The sequence below is a fragment of the Manis pentadactyla genome, chromosome 1, assembly GCF_030020395.1.
Source record: "Manis pentadactyla isolate mManPen7 chromosome 1, mManPen7.hap1, whole genome shotgun sequence".
NCBI lineage: Eukaryota > Metazoa > Chordata > Mammalia > Pholidota > Manidae > Manis > Manis pentadactyla.
Genome location: NC_080019.1, coordinates 74466713 through 74491878, shown reverse-complemented (window position 1 = coordinate 74491878; position 25166 = coordinate 74466713).

The following is a 25166-nucleotide window of genomic DNA, read 5'->3' as shown; positions in this document are numbered from 1 at the left end:
CTTTGAGCTGAGCCTCCATGGGGGATGGTTAGGCTGCGAGAAGGGAGGGTAAAGTAATGGGGAGCCGACACCAGCAAGGGTGGGGAGGAAAGAAGGGATGTGTTTCACAGGATGGAGAGAAGGCCTCTCTGTGTACAGTGGGGGGAATTTCAGAGGTTACATGGCTTTGAATCCATTCATTCTACAGATATTACTGAGGACCTACTATGTGTCAGATACCTAGTAGGCACTCTATATACCCTAACTGCTTTCATCCTCAGTATAGCCATGGAGGTAGATATTTTTCCCATTTCACAGATAAGCAAGTATGAGTGTACAGATGAGGTATAGTGAAGTTAAATGACTTGCTCAAGCCCAGCCTTCCAGACTCCCAAACCCATGCTTTTCTTGTACAGAAGTCTTCTGGGGGAAAGTGAGTTCTGGGTACATTCATGGGCAGATGAGAGGATAAGCCTTAGAAGGCACTGGAGGTGGCAGGAGCTGCATGAAGAAAGGTGAGGAGGCAGGTCCAGGTTGGCTGTGCACGGCAGTGAGGCAAAAGGATTGATCGACGCAGAGCTTCCTGTTCGGGCTCCCACACCTCCATCAAGGGCCTTGTTTGGCCCCTTCCAGGGCTCAGCCGCTTGTTCCACCCGCTGACCTCCTCTCCAGCTGGTTCCCATTATAGACTGCCTGCTACTGCTAGGCCCTTTTCTGGTTTTTCACCTTTGCATCTGCTGTTCCCCCCACCTGGATGTCATCCCCTGTCCTCTCTACCTCTCCAAATCCTGTCCCTTCATGGTCCATTGGGAAGTTCAGCTCCTCCAGGAAGCCCCGTCCTTTACTGTAACCTCTTTCTGTCGTCTGAACTCTAGTTGTCCTGGTTCTTAGCTGAGGTGCCTGGGCCCCTTTCCAAAGTCTGCCTCATCTCCCCAGTTGATAAATCCCCCATATTCTGTCAGGGCCACAATTCCAACCCACTCTCTGCACACCCCACTGGCCTCATGGGCCATGGTAGACCGTTGATAAAGCATTTGCCATAGGCTGGGCAAGGGGCCAAGCCCTTCACACAAATTTCCTGATTTGGTCCTCATAGAATGCCCTGGATCCTGAAGAGCTCCAAGTGCAGAGGTGACTTGAACAAGGTCCCTTCTCACAGAAACCCACAGTAAGAGATGTGAATGCAAGATAGCATGGGCCTGGCAAGGTGGCTGGCCCCTTTGCAGATGCCTTATAGCACATTCCTTCTTATTTTTCTGCTTTTTCTTTTGTATGCTGGTAGTGGGGTGTGTGTGTGTGATTCCCTGTAAACCCATCTCTGCCTTTAATCAATTTCCACTTGAAAAGTGAGCCTGGGTGGCTCTGGTTTGAGATGGTACCCATCTCTTGGGGTCAAATTAACTGATCTGGGGTGCTGATAACGGGTTGTGGGGACCCTCACCAACCCCAGCTGCCTACAGCTCAGGTATGCAGCCCCAGAGAAGCCCTCAGCCTGGGCTCTGGCCTCACTGAGGCCCTGAGGCCCCCATCCTCCTGCCCAGGCAGGATGAACCAGCCTGGACACAGGCAGCAGAACAGGAAAGCCGGCTTCTGACAGGGCATCTCTGGGAGGCCCCCCAGCTCTCCTAGGCCACTGCTTTGCTGGGAAGCCAGGGATTAGGAGCCTAATTCCACTGAGAATCCTGTTTTTCTTAGCCTCACACAGATTGCTCTTAAGGAAAGGCCCCTCATCTAATTAGCCTGAGTCAACAGCTCCATTTATTTGGACACATGATGTTATGAAATGGGCTGCTGCTGGTGTGTTTTCGGACTGCATATCTGGGCTGCCCCTCCAGGATGGCACCAGGAGGGAGGCGCTGCGGGCCTCCTGGCTGGGGTGAGAGCCCAGCCAGCGAGGGGTTCCAACCAAGCCGGAAAGGGAGGCTGCAGGTTTGTTAGCCAGGCTGGAACTGCTCACTCTCGGGTTTCATAACAAGAAAGTGACCCATGGAGTGTCCCCATATCCAGCTTCCTCTCCTGTTGGTGTTTCTGAAGCAAAATAAAGAAGGGATTAGGGGCCCTTTGACCAAAACTCCTTCCGCTGTCCCTGGTCAGAATCAAAAGGGACTTGTTCAAGAGGCTTTTGATGGTGACAAGCCCTCTATCACATCTGTAAGTACCCAGAACTTTCTGAGGAAAAATGAGTAACAGTAGTTAGTATTTATTAAGCATTTACTCTGTGCAGTGTGCTAAGCATATTATAAAATAAATCACACACACACTTACCCCTTGCTCTTCCATCACATTGTTATCCCTTATCTGTCTGGTGAAAATAGAAGCCCCCTCCCTCTCTCCTACCTTCACACCCCTCCCCACTCTCTTCCCCCACCTCCAGTTTAGTGTATGTCTTCCAGATGCTTTTGTATGTGTTTGTGTACATATACATCATTTATTACTTCTAACCATAAAAACCCTTCAAGGAAAGTAGTGTCATCCCCACTTCACAGATGAGAAAAACTGAAGTGAAGAGGGGCTAAGCAACTTGCCCAAGGTCATTCAACTAGGAAGGAGCAGAGCTGGGTTTTAAATCCAGGCCTGTGTGACTTCAGAGACCACCTTTAACCCCCAGGCTTAGGGGATGGTAGTGTGCTTCTTACCTGGCCTCCTCACTGCCCCTTCTCCATACTGTTATTCATTTTGCTAAGTCAGTCAGTCAAGGTGGGCATTTGATACACTGGGCCACATGGAAGTGACCCTGAATACACAGGGCAGGAGCTCTGTTCTGCTGCCCCTTTTCCATCCCCTGACCTGGATTTACAGGCAACCACACTGTTTTAGCTGGACCCCTTTCTGCTTTGTGCATACCAGAGCCAGACAGAAGAAAAGGGCCAGCAAGGGTGCCACTGCCATGCTTTCCCTAGATCACAGTTGATTGACATGCACATACCCCAGACCCCAGAGGACTTGGGACTCGGTGTTCATGCCTTTTTGGTCGAATAGAATATTGCTATGACCAGCAGCAGTCCAGCACTGTCTGTTTCAGGGCACTTATCGCACACGGGGTCTGGGAAAGCAGCTAGTGGTTACCTACTCCTGATTACGAGGTAACCGCAGTAGGAGGAACGGTCTCCTAACTGTTTTCCTCTTTATAACAGGAGCTCTTGGCCAGGACCTGCTGTGTGTGTAAGATACTGAAACTCATTCTCAATTGATGTCGTCTGGAAAAGCAGAGGACTGGGAGAGGCAGGAGTCAGAGACATGACTTGTTGATTAAAAAAACAAATTCCAGGGCTGGGCCTGGAAGTTTCTTAAAGGTAATGGGACTTTTTTCCTGTTGAACTTTCAAACCTTTCTGACCCTGCACTTTGTGCTCTGGAGTTTATCAGGGACACCGGGGGCCGGGAGTATAGCATGAACAAAGTTACTGGGATGAAGCTGGAGGTGGGTCAGCCCTCCACAGGAGAGTCCCCAGGGCCTGCAGGCAGCCACTGCCACCAAGAACTTCTAAGGCCAAGAAAGGGAAGCCTCAAAACCAAACATCCCTGCGCGGGCCCAGGCAAATGTGTTCCTCATCAAGGAAGATACAAACAAAGTTTATTAAAAAGCTTTCTGAAGGACATTCCAAATCACCAGCAGGCCTCTGCGAGGTGACTGTCCGTTCTCCTGTGGACTCTTATTCCAGCTTTACCGGAGCTTTTCAAAGACCGAGTCACCAATGTGCTGAGGAAGGAAAATAAACAGGGGGCTCCAGTGGGCAGCCCGACACTCAGTGCAGGCCTGCACTTTCTGACACCATACCTGGCAGGGTTGATAGGAATGACCCAGGAATTGAATACAAACAGGGCAGTGAGGCCTCTTGGGCTGGAGGTGGGCGCCCCAAACCCCCATGCTCCTAATGGCAGCCCACCAGGCAGAGGAAGGGCCCCTGTGGTTGCAAAAATGGCAGCTTGGTACAGTGGAGTGAGCTCTGGACCAGGAAACTCATGTGTTTTTTGCATTGTGGGAGGAGGGGAGGCCTCTACTTCAAACTGACTGGACGTTTCCTCATCCGTAAAACTGGTGATTTTTCCAATACATGGGAGTAGGGTTGCTCTTGTTTAAGTAGGGGCAGGAGGTCTCAGAGCTGGTCCACATGTTCCCACAGCATTTCAGGGTACTCCATGGGATACTAGTGCCCTGTGGAGCACTGTTTAACATCCAATTCTGGTTTTTTTTTTTTTTTTTATTTTTTATTTTTTATTGAAGGGTAGTTGACACACAGTATTACATTACATTAGTTTCAGGTGTACAACACAGTGATTCAACATTTATATACATGGTAATTCTAAGTACCAGCTATCACCATACCAAGTTGTTACAATATTTTGACTATATTCCTTATGCTATACATTACATCCCGGTTGCTTATTTATTTTACAATTGGAAGTGTGTACTTTTTCTTGGTTGTTGTTGTTAGGGCATCTCTCATTTTTATTGATCAAATGGTTGTTAACAACAATAAAATTCTGTATAGGGGAGTCAATGCTCAATGCACAATCATTAATCCACCCCAAGCCTAATTTTCATCAGTCTCCAATCTTCTGAAGCATAACGAACAAGTTCTTACATGGAGAACAAATTCTTACATAGTGAATAAGTTACATGGTGAACAGTACAAGGGCAGTCATCACAGAAACTTTTGGTTTTGCTCATGCATTATGAACTATAAACCAATTCTGGTTTTTAAATGAAGATTTTATGACTTACAAGAAATCTGAATATACAAGTGAATCCGTAAGCAAGTCGTGAACCACAGCATATAGCAACACTAGTACAAGGGACAGAGAACTCTCTCTAGAGTCAGACAGGCTTGTATTGCTGCCACCAACCTGTGTCACTATGGGCAACTCCATTGCCTAAACTCCCAGAAACTCATGAAGAGGGGTTGTCCCATACCATTGATGTGAGCCCCTGTGCTCAAGTCTAAACCATTAGCAAAGAGTCTGACACATAGGTGGTACTTAATAACTGCTAGCTATTGTTATTTTTATTAATGGGCATGTACTAGGGCTCTAGCATTGTTCAACATTTTTGGGAGACAGGGAGCTATCTCCCAAAGGGGAGGAAGAAGAGAGAGAGAGCCCACGATAGGCTGGAGATACAGATGAGGAAATGTCCAGTTAGTTTGAAGTAGAGGCCTCCCGTCCTCCCAAAATACACCTGTAATGATTTACCGAGAGCTTTCTGTGCGTGGGTACTGGGTATGGAGAGACAGTAAGTCTCCTGTGAAACAATCTCACGCTGCAGGTTACCATGCTCCTTTTCTTACAGGGGAGGAAACTGAAGCCTGGAGAGATTCAGTGACTGCCCAAATCCCAAGGCCTGTGCAATAGATCGGAAGCTTGTGTCCCCTCAGAATTCATATGTTGAAACCCTAATACCCATGTGATGGCATTAGGAGGTGGGGCCTTTGGAAGGTGATGAGGTCATGAGGGCAGAGCCATCATGAATGGCGCTAGTGCCCTGATAAAAGAGGCCCCAGAAAGCTCCCTTGCCCCTTCCACCTTGTGAGGATGCAGTGAAAAGGCACAAGCTGTAAACCAGGAAGTGACCATTCACCAGACACCAAGTCCTTGATCTTGGGCTTCGCAGACTTCATAACTGTGAGAAATATATGACTGTTGTTTATAACCTACCCAATTTACAGTGTTTTGTTATAGTAGCCCTAAAACTAAGGCGTCCTGTAAGAGAAGGAGCTGGGACGGATACCAAAGTCGGGGCTCTCAGCCCCAAAGGGCCGCAGCTCCCCAGTTTTGGGGCAAGGAGTGCCCTTCTTTTAAGTCAAAATGGTCGTGGTCGTAACACAGGAGCCCAACCAAACTGCCAATTGCAGTGTTTGAGAAACTCTTCCTGCCGTGGTGATGTGTACAAGGCCAGGGAATGATATTGCCAGTTTTGGAAATCCCAGCTTTCTTGGTTCTAAATTTGTGATTCTCAACCCTGGCTGCACGTTAGCATCACCTGGGGAGCTTTGAAAAATCCACGCCACACAAGGCACCCAGACCAATGACATCAGTGTCTCTGGGTGGGGCCAGGTATTCTGTTAAGCTCCCTGGTGATTCCAAAGAACATGCAGGCCTGAGAACCTTTCAGAAGGGAAAAAGCTGGTTTGGGAGCTCTGTTCTCTTCCACTGAGGGGCGGGGCCGGGGGCTGGGGGTGGAGGAGGTTTGAGGCATGGATTGGGCTTGGGTAGGGGGTCAGTGAGAGGGGAGAGATCAAAGGCTGCTGAGGAATGTGTGGAGTGTACGGCACTGAGGCTCAGACAGGTTAAGTAACTGGATTCAGGGTGCCCACAGGGTAAGTGGCAGAGCAGGAAATTAGACAATTGAAGTGGTGGCAAAATGACTGGAATCTCTTGTTATGGGGAGACCCAGAGGGTAGTTCGGTGGTAGAGCTTTCTGAAGACCTAGATGTGCATCCGATTTCTTCCCAATTCCTCTTTTATGCAGTCAGCCTCATCTGCACCCAGGGCTTCCATCATCACTTGACTCCCAAATTTCTTTTTTCAAACCAGACTGTTTCTTGAAACCTCAAACCTTCAGCGACTCATCTGACATCTCTGTTGGATGACTTCAAGCCGCCCAGGGTTTCACATGCCCAAGACTAAACTCGTAACCATGTCCTCCCAGTGTGGCCCTTCTGCAGAGTCCCAAGCCCGGAGAAAGGCTCCTGGAGTCATACTTGACCCCACCCTTGCTCACTGCCCGTGTGCATCGCCCATGCTCTCAAGCTAACCTAGGTACCCCTCCATCCTGTCCTCTCCTCTCCATCTCCATTCCCATTCCTTTAGCCAAACTACCATAATCTTTGGCAATTTACTCTCTTTTTATTTTTTTCTAATTTATTCTTGCTTATGTGATTATTTGATTTATGCCTGCTTCTTCTACTAGCTTATATACTGGGTAAGGACAGGGACTAGCTTTTTTGATGACTACTGAATCCCCAGCACCTAACACCTTACATTGGCCTTAATCAACATTTGTTGGGTACATAAGTGAGTGAATCCCTTTATTTCGAACTTTTAATTCATTCTGGGGGTTGTTGATATAATGGCTGTTCCATCACAGCTTGCTGCTTTTCAGGCTGAAATCAGGGATGATGTGCTCAGATGACTCTGCATTCCACAAAGTCTGGGGCAAAGAGGTCTTGTCTACGGAGACTGAACAGAGGTTCTGAGGAGACCATGTGCTTTGAGGTGAGACACAGCCGCACAACAGGGCAGGTGAATGTACACACACATGCTTGTATTCATCCTTCGCCAGATCTTGCTTAGTCCATAGACATTTTTATTTGGAGAATCAATTATGAAGTCAATTCCCTCACTGTGTCTCCAATAACGTAACTAATAAAAAGAAAAGCTATTTTGATGATGTTTGGTTTTCTGCTAAAAGGAGGGTCAAAACGGCAATTTTATCAGCTGCCCTTTCAAAGTGCTTCTCTCTGTCACAGCAGTTCACAGGGGAAACCTGAAGATTCCAATCCCATTCCTGATATTGGCTCCTGTCTGAGGTGACAGATTGTGTTACCTCTGGACCAGGGCATCTGTGGGTAGATAGCAAGGTCAGGTCAAGGTTGCATCATGCAGGCTCTGTCATCAGAACACAGACCAACCCTTGCTCCGTCACCTGTTCCAGTGAAATGCCAGTCAAAATAGTGGGTCTCTGGGATTCTGAGAGAAGCAGGCCATGGGAGGAAGCCCCAGGCCCTGAGATCTTGGTGCAAGCTCCTCTTTCAGAACCTCCTCTCCTAAGATTCTTCTCCAAGAAAACTATCTCAGCCTCACGGTGGCTACTCTGACTGTTGCTCTTACCCCAAGTAGATGGAAAAGCCCTTGAGAGCAGACTGCCGACCTTTTACTGTCTAGGCCTTTGTGGATGCTTAGGAGGAACTGAATGTACCTCATGCAGAGGAGAGGTGTGAAATTAATGAAGTTGTTAGAAATTTAGTGCTGGAGTCAGAGAGACTGAGTCTGCCTCCTGAACCTGGCCCTTCCTGACTGAGAGCTTTGGGCAAGTTATTTAGTATCACTGAGCCTCAGTTTTCTCACCTGTAAGATGGGGACCACAATAGTAGTTGTTTTTTTCACATAAGGTTTTGTGAGGAGGATTCAGAGAGATAATGCATATAAAACACAACAAATGCCAGTGTGTGGGATAAATGAGTGTGGGGGTGCCCCTTCTTCTTGGCTCGGGGGTCAGAGGAGAGGTTGACACACACTGGAGCCCTGTGGTGGTGTCTCAGACCTTCTAAGTCTACCAGTCCTTTGGATCTGATTTCCAAAAATAGACAATAGAGACTACTGCCTTTTACTGCCAAGGCCTGGATTTAGAACCTGCATATTTTGAAGATTAAATGTCATCAGAAGACATAACACAGATTGCAGTATCCTTAGCCAACAGCTTTCTTATTGCATATGTATCAGAGATGTAAGTAGTTAATTTTATTTGTTCTTTAACTAAACCTTTTTATTTAAGTATATTCTTTGAGGCTCTTAATCCATCACAGAGGTATTTAAAAGAAATCCATCCAATGAACAAGTGGGACTATATCAAGCTGAAAAGCTTCTGTACAGCAAAGGACACCATCAATAGAACAAAAAGGCATCTTACACTATGGGAGAATATATTAATAAATGACAGATCCAATAAAGGGTTGACATCCAAAATATATAAAGAGCTCATGCACCTCAACAAACAAAAAGCAAATAATCCAATTAAAATATGGGCAGAGGATCTGAACAGACACTTCTCCAAAGAACAAATTCAGATGGCCAACAGACACATGAAAAGATGCTCCACATCGCTAATCATCAGAGAAATGTAAATTAAAACCACAATGAGATATCACCTCACACCAGTAAGGATCGCCACCATCCAAAAGACAAACAACAACAAATGTTGGTGAGGATGTGGAGAAAGGGGAACCCTCCTACTCTGCTGGTGGGAATGTAAACTAGTTCAATCATTGTGGAAAGCAGTATGGAGGTTCCTCAAAAAACTCCAAATAGAAATACCATTTGACCCAGGAATTCCACTCCTAGGAATTTACCCTAAGAATGCAGCAGCCTAGTCTGAAAAAGACATATGCACACCTATGTCTATTGCAGCACTGTTTACAATAGCCAAGAAATGGAAGCAACCTAAGTGTCCATCAATAGATGAATGGATAAAGAAGATGTGATACATAAACACAATGGAATATTATTCAGCCATAAGAAGAAAACAAATCCTACCATTTGCAACAACATGGATGGAGCTGGAGGGTATTATGTCAGTGAAATAAGCCAGGTGGACAAAGACATATATCAAATGATTTCACTTATCTGTGGAGTATAAGAACAAAGAAAAAAAACTGAAGGAACAAAACAGCAGCAGACTCACAGAACCCAAGAATGGACTAACAGTTACCAAAGGGAAAGGGACTGGGGAGGATGGGTGGGAAGGGAGGGATAAGGGGGAAAAAGGGGTATTACGATTAGCAGTCATAATGTAGGGGGGGATACGGGGAAGGCAGTATAACACAGAGAAGACAAGTAGTGATTCTATGGCATCTTACTATGCTGATGGACAGTGACTGCAATGGGGTATGAGGTGGGGACTTGATGATGGGGGGAGTCTAATAACTGTAATGTTGCTCATGTAATTGTAGATTAATGATACTAAAAAAAAATGAAGAAGAAATTAAAATATTGACAGAAAAACAAAAAACTTAAAAAAAAAAAAGAAATCCATCAATTGTTCTTGGGACCTGAAGAGTAAATAAAAGCACAATGCTTCATTTTGTTAGTTTAAACTCCAAACACCCGGTTTTAATGGGCTAACAATCCCTAATGAGGTCAAGAAAGCAGTGATTGCCTAAGGACTCTAAAGAGGTTCTTGTGCACAACCAGGCCCTTGGTCATAGGTGTGAATGCAGCAGGCAGTGGTCCCATCAGACTGAGAAGCCCAAGGTGTGGCCTGCCTTCGAAGAGCTCTGCAGATTTATGGCTCCTTCTTAGCCTGCCATCTTGTGGCAGTTGCTCTGAGGTGAGTCTGCCTGTGGGTAACCGGCTCCCTAACTTCTCCAAATACCTCCCCTGTAAGTTATATAGTATTTGCATATAGGTTACTGGGGTCCTGATTCCAGCTGTAGGAAAAGTGAAATGAACAAGATGATCTCAGAATGTGACCTTCTCCAACTGGGGCATCCAGGCCGGCACTGAGTGGCACATTTCCAGGTGACATGCTCAGGGAGTACAGTGCAGAGGCAGCAGTAAGAGCTACCATTTATTAAGCATTTGCTATGTATCTGGTATAGCTTACATCTCCCATATATTAATCCGTTCAATACTAACAACAACCCTCTGAGGTAAACCCTGCAATCTCTCCATTTTCTAGACGAAGAAATTAAGGCATGGAGAGCTTAAGGCAGTTGGCAAAAGTGACAGAGCTAGTGTGTGGTGGAGTTGGGACTCCAGACAAAGTCTTTCTAACTCTAAAGCATGTGCATTCCTGAGTGGGCTGCAGAGCCACAAAGACCTGGAGCCTGTCCTGGCTCAGCTACTTCAGTCACTGAGCTTGGCTCAGTCACCTAACCCCTCCTACTCTGTTTCCTCCTCTGCAAAATGGAGCTTCCTCACAGGGTAACTGCAAGGATTAAATAGGATAATCGATGTAGTTAGCACAGTGTCTGGCACAGGTGAGGGCTCAGTAATATGGGTTTCTTCCTTCCCTGCTTGGGAAGGGAGAAATGGGAGGGGCACTTCCCTAGTCGGCCCTCCTGCCATCTGGGCCTCTTCTCCCTCCCCTGGGCTCCACAGGACCCTTTGTACTAACACCACAAGGCCTTTGATTTCTGAGAGTTTGAGCCATTTCTCAGTTTAATTATCTTGGCTGCCTGAGAAACGCAGCACTGGAGAGAGTAAAGAGGATTTGGATAGAATTTTGGGGGATCTTGGTTCTAACCCAGTCTTAGGTCTGAGACTTGGACAACTGCTGTCTCTGGGCCTTAGTTTTCCCATCAATAAAATGGAGGATTTATCCACATCCAGGACCAATGTCCATATGTAGTCCATGTGCAGCTGCCCCCTGGTTCTGTATCTATTATAGACATGATGCATCAATAGAGTTCCTTTGTCGGGGATCCTGGCTGTGGCTGCAGAGCCCTCCCCCACACATGAACTAGTCACTGCCAACTGGTTGGAGTTGAAATGACAAACCCTCTTAGATATTCCTACAACTGTTGTCTGCTAAGCATCCTTCCAGCTCTGACTCTACCACCTGCGTCTTTAGTGCTCTGAGGGGCTGTGCAAAGAGCAGGGGTGTGAAATGAAGGGAGTGGATTCTAGCTCTAGCTCCATTGCCTAGCAGCTGTGTGACCTTGGGGAAGTTGCTTACACTCTCTGAGCCCTGTGTTCTAATTGTAAAACTTGAGTCCTAACATATGCTCTGGCTGTCAGCATTGTTGTGAGACTGAAATCACTGTAGCTTCCTGAAGGCATGGCCTGGGCCTCTGTCAGTGTTGTCCCTGAGTCTAGAACAGGGACTGGTCTAAAGCAGGCTCTCCATGAATTTTTGTTGAACTGAAGCACAGTAAAATGTGGAACCTGTAGAAATGGCAGGAACTACAACTCAGTGAAATTAATCTCTAGAGAAGTGATTCTCAGTGTTTTGGGGGGCATAAAGCTGATCAATGAGTCCTTTCCACAAGCAGATTCTTGGACCCTACCACAGGTAGGTGATCCAGGATGCCTGGGGTGGGACCAGGAATCTACAGGTTCAACAAGCTTTCCTGGGAATTCTGCTGTGGCTGGTCTGGTGCCCACTCTATGGAAAATAGAGCTCCAGAGTTGGGAGGCTCAGAGTGGAAGTTAAAATAAAAAAAAAGGATGCCTCAGTTTGCTGGAGTTGTTCTCCAGGAGATGAGGTCCCACTTCACAGTTCCCAGAGTCACTGCATCTGTGAGGGCATCACCTGGAGGACAGCTCCCACCACCCCTCACTGGCTGCCTCCACAGGAGGCCTGATCCTCAGCTGACTGTGCTCTTAGGTTTCTGTGCTCAGACCTGTGAAGTCCACATAGAAAGCAATCAGGTTAGGGGCATTTCCCCTTTTATTTCAAGTAAAATGGGAGTGTTGGGGGTCTAGATTGCCCATACTGCTCACCACCAATCATCCTGTGAGGACCGTGTGTTGCTCTGCCAACTCCGTCCACAAGCATCCTTGAGGAGGGGCAGCCAGGAGCGGGTTGGCTGGGGCCCAGCCAGGGTGCTCTGGTGGAGGTTGTGTGTGTGTGTGTGTGTGTGTGTGTGTGTGTGTTAGTAGAGAGGGAGTTGGTCCTGAAGCAACTGTATGGAAGGAGAAAAACTGTCAAATATTTGGGAATTCTTTTCTGCATGTTGCTAAACATAGAGACCTTCATAAATACCCATGTATTAGATGGACATTGAAATACTTCATCCTTACGTTTCAGGGTGTGATAATGCAGCTTGCAAGTGGATGACTGATTAAAATGTATTTCTGGATATTATTTTACTTCATCGTCATACTCATCATTGTGGTCGTCATCGTCATTCATGCTGAATGCTTGAATTATTAAGAGACAGTTGGATTTTTGAGCTCTTGTTAAAAATTAAAAATAAATCCAATTAAAAATTATATTTTCCTTTATCTCCCAGGATCTTTTCCCTGCAACTAATAAGTTCTGACTACTTCATGGGCTTCTCATGAGGATTAAACAAGTTAACATGTGAAATATGCCTAGTGAATTCTGATTTAATGAGATGCAATCTTTTTTTAGTACTACTACAGAAACTGCACTCCTGTTAACATCAATCCACCAGGCCAACCCCTTATTATCTCAAACCAGTGGGGAATTATCTGTGCTACAGACATTAAATTCTCAGCCAACGAACCTCTTATACTTTGAGAAATGAGATTTCTGCCCCTTCAGCTACCTGGGACAGGGAGGCCATGCTGGACTTTATAAATAAAGCTCAATGGGCACAGTCTAATTTTTCCCTGGTCTCCTGAGCTCAGAATTCAGAACCCCAGCCGGTGATTGTCAGTCCACTATATGGCCCAAGGCCACTGTTTCTTGAGTTCTTTTTCTCCTTTTTTACGGGCCCCCTCCCCATTCAGATATTCAGTTAACTGTCTCTGCTTCAGAGAATCTTCTCTTGTCTCTCTTCTAGATTGTTGCACCAAATCTGTTGGGCTCTGGAGACAAGCAAGACAGATAATGCTGTTAAACCTGCATGAAAACTAAGTGTAAGTGTATTCAGAGCCAGAGTTGTTAGTGATGATGGGGAGAGCTAGACTGCTGAGCCAGTATCTTCCAGGAAAGCAAAGTGTTTCCTGGGTATCACACTCCAGCCGAGGGCCAGTTACATCCAGCCATCGCTGATTCAGCACCCAGCTTGGTCAGCCTCTAACCAGCCTCCCACCTGGGCTCATGCTGCCCCCAGCTTGCTCAGCCTCTCAGAAGTGAAACCAGATGGCCAGGGAGGGCAGTGAGGGAGACCCACAAGGAGACCCCAGGGAAAACCGAGCTCCTGGTCCCACCCACCTCCCCAAACTGCTTCTGAATCAGTTTAACCGTGAACAAACCCAAAAATTCCTTTTATCTCCCAATCACCCAAAATCTGATCCTTTATTTAGTCCCAAAACTCGGAAACTAATCTTTTATTTATCTCTCCTGTAATCCCACTTCAAGCTGTGTATAGAATATACCGCTTGGGAACAAACCTCTAGGATTTCAGAAGGACCCTCAGTCAGGGAAGCTTGAGGGCTTAACTTACCAGGGAAAGCAAAACCAGGGCCAGGATGTTTTGGTTCCATGTGCGAACTGGAGAAAGAGCACGGCTCATTCGGGCTTGTGTGAGGGAGAATGTGCCACAGGCAAGCTCCCTAATCACCAAACCACAGTAGAGGGCGGGAAAACGGCCGGCATGATGTCGGGCCCCAGCAGGGCAAGCTGGCTGGGACAATCTCCCAAGCTTCCTTTAGTGCTGCCAGCTCGACCCTCAATCACTGACAGGCTGCTTGGAGAGAGCTGTGCATTCCCCTCGGTGCATTGGGGGCCAAACATGCACAGTGTGGCAGGGGGCCCACCTGCAAGCCCCTCCCCACTAATCCTGCCCGAGAAGACCTTGTCCCTGGAGGTCTCCCAGACCACCACCTCTGCTCTCTTTCACTCATTCTTGTATTTAACAAGCATTTCCTGAGTGCCTGCCGTGCGCCAGGCTCAGGGCTGGGGCTGGTTATTCATAGGTGTGTCCCTGCCCTCAGAGCTAACAGACTTGGTGGAAAAACAGTCAGATGTGGAATAGGCACTGAACTGAACTTGGGATGGGAGGAGTGGGAGGGGCCATTCGGGGGTTAGGGGTTCACACTGGGAGAAGGAAGTTAGTGTTGGCCGTCCCAGGCTAGTGAGCTGACTGACTGATGGAGGATGAGCAGAAATGAGCAGGGCTGGGGGGCAAGAGTGTCTTCACCAACTCCTCTGTTCTCCCTGGCTTTTCTACTTCCTCATGACTCCTTCCAAACCGTAGCTGCTGACTCAGGCCTCAGGACACTTAGCAGGCCTCACAGCCCCCTTTCTGGAACCGGGCTCTGGCTCCAGCCCTGGTGTCACCCTCAGAATCAGCTGGCTGGTCTTCTCTCCCAGCTCCCTTCTGGGGAGGCACTGCCCAGTGTTGGTCCTTCGTTCACCAGCTCCTTCTCCTGTGTACTCACACATCACTGACTCCCACTCCATGTCAGCCAGACTCCCTGGGGCTCTCCCCGCACCCGCGGGCCCCCCATGGGAGCCATCTACTATGCTCACGTCTTCTCCCCCTCAGAAATTTGCTTCCTCCCTTCACCAGCAGTCCCTGGGCCTGGGCCAGGCCTTGCTCTGGGCCCTGGCTAAGTGCTAGAGGGCAGCCTGGAAAACAGCCACGGGGTGGGCTCAGGGAAGGCTTCCTGGGACAAGGTGACACCTCGGGGAGTCAGGCTGAGTAGGAGTTTTCCAGGTGATGTTGCTCTTCTTTCCCCTTCTAATTCTTCTGCTCTTCCCTGTGTGTTTTTCAGCCTCTAGCCTGTCATGAATGTTTCCCTGCTTCAGCCTCCTAGTGTGCAGCTGAGAGGGCCCTTGGAGATCTGCTAGTCTGACACCTGCCCATGTGCCGGATGCAATGGTGAGGCCCTGTGAGCAGGAGGGATTGACACTCTATGCAGCTCAAGGAAGCATGATGGTTAGTTAGTTACTGGTGTTGTTCCAGAGCCTGTGTGCCTGCCACTCAGTCCTGCCCGCCATAAAGGCTTTCATCAAGGCTGTACCAGTTTTCTTCTGAGTGCTTCCCTGCCCCGCCCCTTCATCGTTGCCTGCTGCTCTCCAGGACGGACTGTGGGAGTCTCAGTGCCTTTCTGCTTTTGGGCAGAGGAACCTGGGGAGGATGCCTCCAGGAACCTCATGGGACTGCCTCCAGGGAGGGCTCCTCTGGGCTGCTATCCTTCTAGGCCTCACCTGAGACAGTAAAGCTTCACTGTTAAGAGCTGTGAGACTTTGGGCATCCCATTTAAACATCCTGTGAACCCCAGTTTTCTCATCTGCAAAATGAGGATAACAATAGGACTAGTGGCAGTTTGATAAAATCATGTTTGAGAAGTGCCTGGTACATAGCAGGTGCCCATTACCAATTGCTATTATTGCATTCCCTGTTCAGCCCTGGCCCAGGTAGTAATGGGCAGTGGTCAGGGAAGGCAGGAAAGTTTCTGGAATGCTGTGTCTGGAGGCCTGGAGGAGGGGCGAGAGAGGCTGGTGGGTAAGGCCTCTGACATGGCCTTAGGGAAAGTGCGTCTCCTCCCTCCTACCTAAGTTGCACAGACAGGAGGTTGGGAGTGGGACCAGGGGGCAGCATGTTCATGTGCAGTCATTTCCTGGAGTCTTTACCGATTTGACAGGAAAAGGAAGAAAACTCCAGGAAATGCCCAAAGGCCCCTTCTAATGAGTGTGACAAGGACTGCTCAGTCATTCAGTTCTGCCTGTTTTTAGGATTTTCCAAGAAGGGATTAGAGCCTGTGGCAGCCTCAGATTGACAGTGGATTTAAAAGGAGCCCAGCTCAGAACAGAAATCATGTTAGAACCAGGTCCAGGGGAAGCAGGTGGACAGGTGCTTCCTCAGATGATTTATCTGGGCCCACACACCTAGCTGATGAGCCCATCCAGAGAAGCACACTCCCACATAACGTTCCATCAAAGCAGGGGAAACTGAGGCACAGAGAACTTGAGTGACAATTTGTTAGAAGAACAGCTTGGACTAGAATCTGAGTCTGTGAACTCAACTTTTCTTCCTTTCTTTTTGTTTTCAGTAAAGAATTTGATTTTTATTCTAAAAACACTGATAAACAATTAACTGTAAGCTGGACAGTGAGATGGTCCAATTTACATTAAAATAATTGCTGTATTGAAATTTAATTCATATGCCATAAAACTCACCCTTCCTTTTATTTTATTTTTTTCCTTTATTGAATTGTAATTCTCTAAAGCCACCTTATTTTTTCACATCTTTCCTTCAAAACAGAGTTTACTTCCTGTACTCCTCACCAAAACAATGCACTTTTTGTAAAGCTTATATTTACCACATTTGTCTAAGACTATTTGCCTGATATGAATATCATTTAGGGGTGAGGGATGGGCATAGAAAAGACTACCACTTGGTGTACTTTTTCATTAAAAACAATTTTTAGATAGAAACCATGCTATGCATCCCTATTCCCATTTGGTTACATTTCATCAGGTTAAATGAATCTATTGTTCCTCCTCCTTCAAGCAAATTATCTTTAAAGAAAAATGAAAGAAAGTAAGGTGAAGGGAACACATATTTAAAAGTCATATTTCTTTCAGCTTTATTGTGTGCTTTATTGTCACGTATTTGGAAACGAGATTTAAAAAATTAAACGAATTTGAAAGTTGTTTCTTGAGTCCTTATAAAAACATTGCATTGTAACAGTTTTATGTGTGTGTGTGTAATCATCATGCTCAGAAAACACTCTTTGCCAAAACAAAGTACTTTAGGTTCGTGGTACAAAGAGTTGTGGAGACAAAGTGCATATGAGTGATGTCAGGAGTGAAAGCCCCAACAGGATTGTCCATCGGGCACCGTTTCTTTCCTTCCTTGTTAGCATTGACCAGTGTGCTACTGGAGCCCGGGCTCTCAGCTGCTGTACAGCGTCGTTATCCTGTCCACAGTATCTTCATTTCTTGTCCCTGCCCAATCCCCCCATCCTTGCTGCTCCCTCACCTGACCTTAGGGAAACCCAGTTAGAAAGCAATCACTTCTCAGAAGAGCGAATTTGAAGAGTCTGTTTTTCTTTCTTAGCATCAAGTACAATTGGATGCAGTGCCTTCAAACTAAAACATTATACATTCATGAATAGAATGAAGAAACTAAATCACAATCTAATGTTCTCAAAGAACTATTTTTAGATTCCGATTTAACATGGAGAGAAACAAACAGAAAATCCCACTTCAGCAATGAATAAAGGAAAATGTTGAATTAAACGTTAAAAACACTTTCTATTGTTCATTTTCCTACCCTTTTCCTTTTTTTGTGTGTGTACAACATAATGATTCAATATATGTATACATGGCAAAATGATCACCACAGTAAGTCTAGTTAACTTCTATCACCACAGTTACAAATTTTTTTTTGTGATGAAGACTTTTAAAACCTCCTCTATTAGCAAGTTTCAAATATACAACACAGTATCACTAACTATAGTCACCGTGCTACACACCACACCCCCAGGCCTTATTAATTATCTAACTGGAATTTTGTACCTTGTGACTCCCTTTGCCAATTCCCACTAGCCCCCTCCCCACTGGCTCTTGCAACCACCAATCCCTCCTCTGTATGTATGAGTTAATTTTTGTTTGTTTTGTTTTTAGATTCCACATATAAAGAAGATCATATGGTATTTGCCTTTCTCTGTCTGACTTATTTCACTGAGCATAATGCCTCAAAGTCCATCCATGTTATTGCAAATGGCAGGATTTCCTTCTTTTTTTTGGCTGAATGACATTCTGTTGTGTATATTCCACCACGTTTTCTTTATCCATTCTTCTGCTGATGGACACTTTGGTTGTTTCCATGTCTTGGCTGCTGTAAATAATGTTGCTATGAACAGAGGAGTGCAGTTATCTCTTTGAGTTAGTGTTTTTTGTTTCCTTGGGTAAATACCCAGAAATGGAATTGCTGGGTCATATGATAGTTCTATTTTTAACTTTTTGAGGTACCTCCATACTCTTTTCTATTGTGGCCGCACCATTTACATTCCCACCAATGGTGCACAAGGGTCCCCTTTCCTCCACATCCTCACCTGTCAGGGCTGTCTTTTTGATAATAGCCATTCTAATAGCATGACGTCATTCTCATTGTGGTTTGATTTGCATTTCCCTAGTGATGAGCAATGTTGAGTACCTTTTCATGTACCCATCGGTCATCTGTGTGTATTCTTTGGAAAAATGTCTATTCACATCTTTTGCCCATTTTTGAATTGTTTGTTATTGAGTTGTATGAGTTACTTATATATTTGGATACTAACTGTATATTAGATACATGGTCTGCAGATATTTTCTCCCATTCAGTAGGTTGCATTTTCATTTTGTTGATGGTTTCCTTTGCTGTGCAGAAGCATAAAAGTTTGATGTAGTCCCTTTATTTATTTTTGCTTTTGTTATCAAATTGAAAAAAATCATCACCAAGATCAATGTCGAGGAGCTTACAATTTATGTTTTCTCCTAGCAGTTTTATGGTTTCAGGTCTTATGTTCAAGTCTTTAATCTATTTTGAGTTAATTTTTGTGTATGATGTAAGGTAGTCTCTAGTTTCATTCTTTTGCATGTAGCTGTTCAGTTTTCTCAACATAACTTATTGAAGAGACTGTCCTTTCCCATTGTGTATTCTTGGTTCTTCTGTCATAAATTAATTGGCCATATATGTGTGGGCTTATTTCTGATCTCTATTCTGTTCAGTGGTGTATGTGCCTGTTTTTAGACCAATATCATGCTGCTTTGGTTACTATAGCTTTGTAGTATAGTTTGAAACCAGGGAGTGTGATGCCTCCAGCTTCATTCTTCTTACTCAGCATTGCTTTGGCTATTTCGGATTTTTTGTGGTTCCATACAAATTTAGGATTTTTTTGTTCTGTTTTGTGAAAAATGCCATTAATATTTTGATAAAGGTTACATTGAATCTGTTGACTGCTTCAGGTAACATAGACATTTAACAATGATAATTCTTCCAGCCCACAAGCATGAATATCTTCCCACTTACTTGTGTCTTCTTCAGTTTCTTTCATCAGTGTCTTACAGTTTTCAGAGTACAGTTCTTTCACCTCCTTGGTTAAATTATTCTTGGGTATTCTATTCTTTTTGATGCAATTGTAAGGGATTGTTTTTTAATTTCTCTTTTTAATTAATGTATAGAAACAACTCATTTTTGTATTTGTATCCTGAAACTCTATTTAACTTGTTGACTAGGTCTAATAGTGTTTTTGGCGGAGTTCAGAGTTTTCCATATATAATATTATGTCATCTGCAAATGTGACAATTTTACTTCTTTCTTTCTAATTTGGATGCTGTTTATTTCTTTTTCTTGCCTGATTGTTCTGGCTGGAACTTCCAATGCTATGTTAAATAAAAGTGGTGAGAGTAGGTATATGGCCTTTATGATGTTGAGATACAGTTCCTCTATCACCACTGTATTGAGGTTTTTAAATCATAAGTAGATACTGAATTTTGTCAAATGCTTTTTCTGCCTCTATTGAGATGATCATGTTTTTTTCCCCTTCATCTTCTTTATGTGTTTTGTCACCCTGATTTGTGGATATTGAATCATCCTTGTATCCCTTGAATAAATTCTACTTGATCATGCTATAAGCTCCTGTTAATGTATTGTTGAATTTGGTTTGCTAATATTACATCTGTGTTCATCAGGGATATTGGTCTATAAATCATTTTTCTTGTGGCATCTTTGTCTAGTTTTGTTATCAGGGTAACACTGGCTCTGACTAACCCTAACCAATATCATGAAGTTGTGATCATTGTGATACACCACCTAGATTCTTCTTTCATTTTGTTTTGTTTTGTTTTTAGATTCCACAAGGAAGTGAATCGTATGGTATTTGTCTTTCTCCACCTGACTTATGTCATTTAGCATAATAATTGGCCACCTGTTTCTTCTTTGGAAGAAATTTGTTCAGGTCCTCTGCCCATTTTTTAAACTGTTTTTGGTGTTGAGGTGTATGAGTCTTTATATATTTTAGATGTTAACCCCTTATCAGGTAAATCATTGATTAATATATTTTCCCATACTGTTGATTGCCTTTTTGTTTTGTTGATGATGTCCTTTACTTTTTAGAATATTTTTAGTTTGATGTAGTTCTACTTGTTCACTTTTGCTTTTGTTTTCCTTCCATCCATGTTGCTGTAAGTGACAGAATTTCTTTCTTTTTTATTGCTGAATAATATTCCATCATGTATATATACCACATCTCCTTTATCCATTCATCTATTGATGGACACTTAGGTTGCTTCCATGTCTTGGCTATTGTAAAAAATGTGTCAATAAACATAGAGGTGCATATATTTTTCCAAATCAGAGATTTTTATTTTCTGTGGGTAAATTCCTAGAAATGGAGTTACTGAGTTGTATGATATTTCTATTTTTTTGAGGAACCTCCATACTGCTTTTCACAGTGCCTTTACCAATTGACATTTCTACCAACAGCATAGGAGAGTTCCCATTTCTCCACATCCTTGCCAACAGTTGTTATTTCTTGTCTTTTGGATAGTGGCCACTTAACTGGTATGAGGTGATATCTCATTGTGGTTTTAATTTTTATTTCCCCAATGATTAGTGATGCTGAGCATGGTTTCATGCTTGTTGGCCATCGATGTTTCTTCTTTGGAAGAAAATTTGTTCAGGTCCTCTGCCCATTTTTTAAACTGTTTTTGGTGTTGAGGTGTATGAGTCTTTATATATTTTAGATGTTAACCTCTTATCAGGTAAATCATTGATTAATATATTTTCCCATACTGTCGATTGCCTTTTTGTTTTGTTGATGATGTCCTTTACTTTTTAGAAGATTTTTAGTTTGATGTAGTTCTACTTGTTCATTTTTGCTTTTGTTTTCCTTGCCTGGGGAGAGGAATTGAGAAAAAAATTGCTCATGCTTACTATGTTGAAGAGATTTTTGCCTATGTGTTATTCTAAGAGTTTTGTGGTTTCATGTCTTTTATTTAGGTCTTTAATGCATTTCAAGTTTACTATTGTGTATGGAGTTAGACAGTAATCCAGTTTCAGTCTCTTGCATGTAGCTATCCAGTTTCCCCAACACCATATATTGAAGAGACTGCCCTTCCCCCATTGTATATTCATGGCTCCTTTATTGTATATTAATTGACCATATATGCATGGGTTTATTTCTGGATTCTTTATTCTGTACCATTGATCTACAGGTCTGTTCTTGTACCAGTACCATACTATTTTGATTACTATAGCTTTGTAGTATGACTTGAAGTCAGGGGTCAATACCCCTAGTTTTGTTCTTCTTTCTCAAGATTGCTTTGGCTATGTAGAGGTCTTTTGTAGTTCCATATGAATTTTAGGATTATTTGCTCTAATTCATTGAAAAATGTTCATATTTTGATAGACTCTGCACTGAATCTGTAAATTGCTCTGGGCAGGATGGTAGAATCTTCTTTAATGAGAGTTGTTCCCATAATCACCAGGAGAGCCATTTACAGACAGTCTTTAGCTGTCATTCATTCTAGAAACTGTCTCAGCTGGAAAAAGCTTCCTTGCCCAGGGCCATGGCTCTTTCCCGGTCTCTCACACCCATGAGTGATTGATAAGGGACTTCGGGCTATTTCACCCTGACTTGGGACAACTCTGACTAGTAATTCTAAATCCAGAGCTCCCAAAGAGGTTGTCTGAGGCTATCATTGGACCTGAAGTATCTCAATTTCTCCTTCTGATCACTGATTTACTTTGCTTCTCTTTCACACAAGGCTCTTCTTAATGAATATTGTTCATGCTAAAAATAGTCATACAAACCAATTCAAAATTACAAAATGAAGAAAAAAAAACACCTGGAATGGAGAGATGCATGGGGAGGTGATTGAAAAAAAGGGATAAATTGGAGAAAAATTGAGATGAGCTTGAGTCAAGAGTAGGGGTGAAACTAGAGGAAAGGAGCTGACTGAAGGTGGAAGAAACAGCTCATGAAGCAGAGGCAAGGAAGGTAAAAATCCGTGGTTGGCTATATGTGGCCTACTCTCCTTGCTAAAGGTCCTTACCGAAATCTGATTTTGTAAAATGGTATCTTGCCTTGTATTTATGTTATATTTCTCTGATTACTCTTGAAAGTTGTTGTGCTTCCTGAATGAGGACATTATCCTATGTCCCAGAACTATGTATATTCTTGAAAATATGCTTCTTTTCCCTCTCTTCAGTGCTGGAAGTCTTGCCACCTCTATGTGCAGTAGGATCATGAATCTTATCATGCCTTTTACTCTTGTCCATGGTGGGAATCTGTTCATCCCTCATATACCAGATTAAAATTTTCAAACACTCAGTATGTGGTATTTTCTCACTCCCTCCTACAACTGTTCATTTCACCTTTTGGAGCTCATGATCAATCACAAAACTCAAAAACCTTCAACTTCCCTGATATTTCCTTGAAATTTCAAGTATAATTGAAACCATCTTCTTCTGAGTACTTTGCTTTCTAAAGCTGGGGGTGAGATGTAAGTTCTTCTTGCTCTTCACTGATGCTTCCCAACCATCTTCCGTCCTTCCTGAATTTCATATCATCAGAGTATAACCGCCTTACAATCTGTCTTGGCTTAGTCTTCTGCCCTCTTTCCAACTCCAGGGCTTCTCTCCCTCACTCCTTAAATGTTTTTTTACTCTTGGCTTTCTGTCACTCTATCCCATATTGATGCTGTCATAATTTTTGGTGATTTCAAAACACACTTAGTGGTTCTTCCAGAACACTTGTATCTCTATCCTATACTTCTCCCATGTAATCCAGACTCAGGTCTCATTTCCTAGTTAACATCTCCACTTGGATATGTAGCAGGCACTTCAAATAACACATATCCAAAGTTGAATATATCATTTTTTTCTGTATCTGCTCCCCACAAGCTATTCTAATCTCAGAAAATAATAGTTCCATCTTTTTTGTGCTCAGGCTCCAAACTCTCAAGTTACCCTTTGAATTATCCTTGAGTTTCTCTCACTTTTTTCATCAAGAAATTCTGGTTTCTTTATCTTCAAAATATATCCAACTACATGCTGCTTCATATCAATCATCTTGCTACCTTAATGAAAGGCAGCATTATTTCTTATGTGAGTTACAGCACTTATGAAGTCAGTCATTTTCAACTGTTTTGTTCATGGTTGTATTCCTGGAGTTTGGAAAAGTGCCTGGTACAAGCATACTTCAGAGATACAGTGGTTTCAATTCCAGACCAGTGCAATAAAGCAAATATTGCAATTAGGTGAGTCAAATGAATTTTTTGGTTTCCTGGTGTATATAAAATTATGTTTCTACTACAGTCTATCAAGTATGCAATAGCATTATGTCTAAAAAATGTACATACCTTAATTTATAATACTTTATTGTTAAAAAATGCTAACATCACCTGAGCTTTTAGTGAGTCATATAATCCTTTTGCTGGTGGAGGTCTTGTTTTGGTGTTGATGGCTGTTGACTTATCAGGGTCTGATCAGGTTGCTGAAGATTGGGGTGGATGTGGCAATTTCTTAAACTAAGACAGTGAGGACTGCTGCATTGATTGACTCCTTTCAGATGGATTTCTTTGTAGTCTGTGATGCTAATGATAGCATTTTACCAACTTTTTTCAAATGGGGGTTGATCCTCTCAAAACCTGCTTCTGCTTTATCAACTAAGTTTATATAATATTCTAAATCCTTTGTTGTCATTTCAACAATCTTCACAGCATCTTCCTTCATGAGGAGTAGATTCCATCCCAAGAAACCACTTTCTTTGCTCATCCATAATAAGTAACTCCTCACCTATTCAAGTTTTACCATGAGCTTGCATCAAGTCAGTCACATCTCCAGGTTCCACTTCTGTTTCTAGTTCTTTTGCTATTTCTACCACATCTGCTGTTACTTCCTCCACTGAAGTCTTGAACCCCTGAAAGTCATTAATGAGGACTGGAATCAACTTCTTCCACTCTCCTGTGAATATTTGAGATTTTGACCTCTTCCCATGAATCACAAATCTCCTTAATGGCATCTAGAATAATAAATCCTTTCCAGAAGGTTTTCAATTTACTATGTCCAGATCTATCAGAGGAATCAATATATATGGCAGCTATATCCTTTCAAAATGCATTTGTTAAAATGAAGACTTGAATGTTAAAATGCCTTCTTGATCCATGGGCTGCAGAATGGATATTGTGTGAGTAAGCATGGAAACAACATTTATCTCATTGTACATCTCTCTCTATTAGAGCTCTTGGGTGACCAGGTGCATTGTCAATGAGCAGTAATATTTTGAAAGGGATCTTTTTTTTTTTTTTTTGAGCATTAAGTCTCAATAGCAGGCTTAAAACAGTAAACCGTGTTGCAGACAGATATGTTGTCATCCAGGCTTTGTTGTTCCATTTATAGAGAACAAGCAGAATTGATTTGATACAACTCTTAAAGACTCTAGGATTCTCAGAGTGGTAAATGAGCATTGGCTTCAACTTAAAGTCACCAGCTACATTAGCCCCTAACAAGAGTCAGCCTATCTTTCGAAGCTTTGAAGCTAGGCACTGACTTCTACTCTTTACTTATGAAAGTCCTAGATGACATCTTCTTCCAACAGAAATCTTTCATCTACATTGAAAATCTGTTGTTTAGTGTAACCGCCTTCACTAATTCTCTTAGCTAGATCTTCTTGATAACTTGCAGCTTCTACATCAACACTTGTTGCTTCGCTTGTACCTTTATGTTATGGAGACAGTTTCTTTCCTTAAGCCTCATGAACCAACCTCTGCTAGCTTCCAACTTTTCTTCTGTAGCTTCCTCACCTCTTTCAACACTTACGAAATTAAGGAAAATTAGGGCCATGCTCTGGAGTAGGCTTTGGCTTACGGGAATGTTGTAACTGGTTTGATCTTCTATC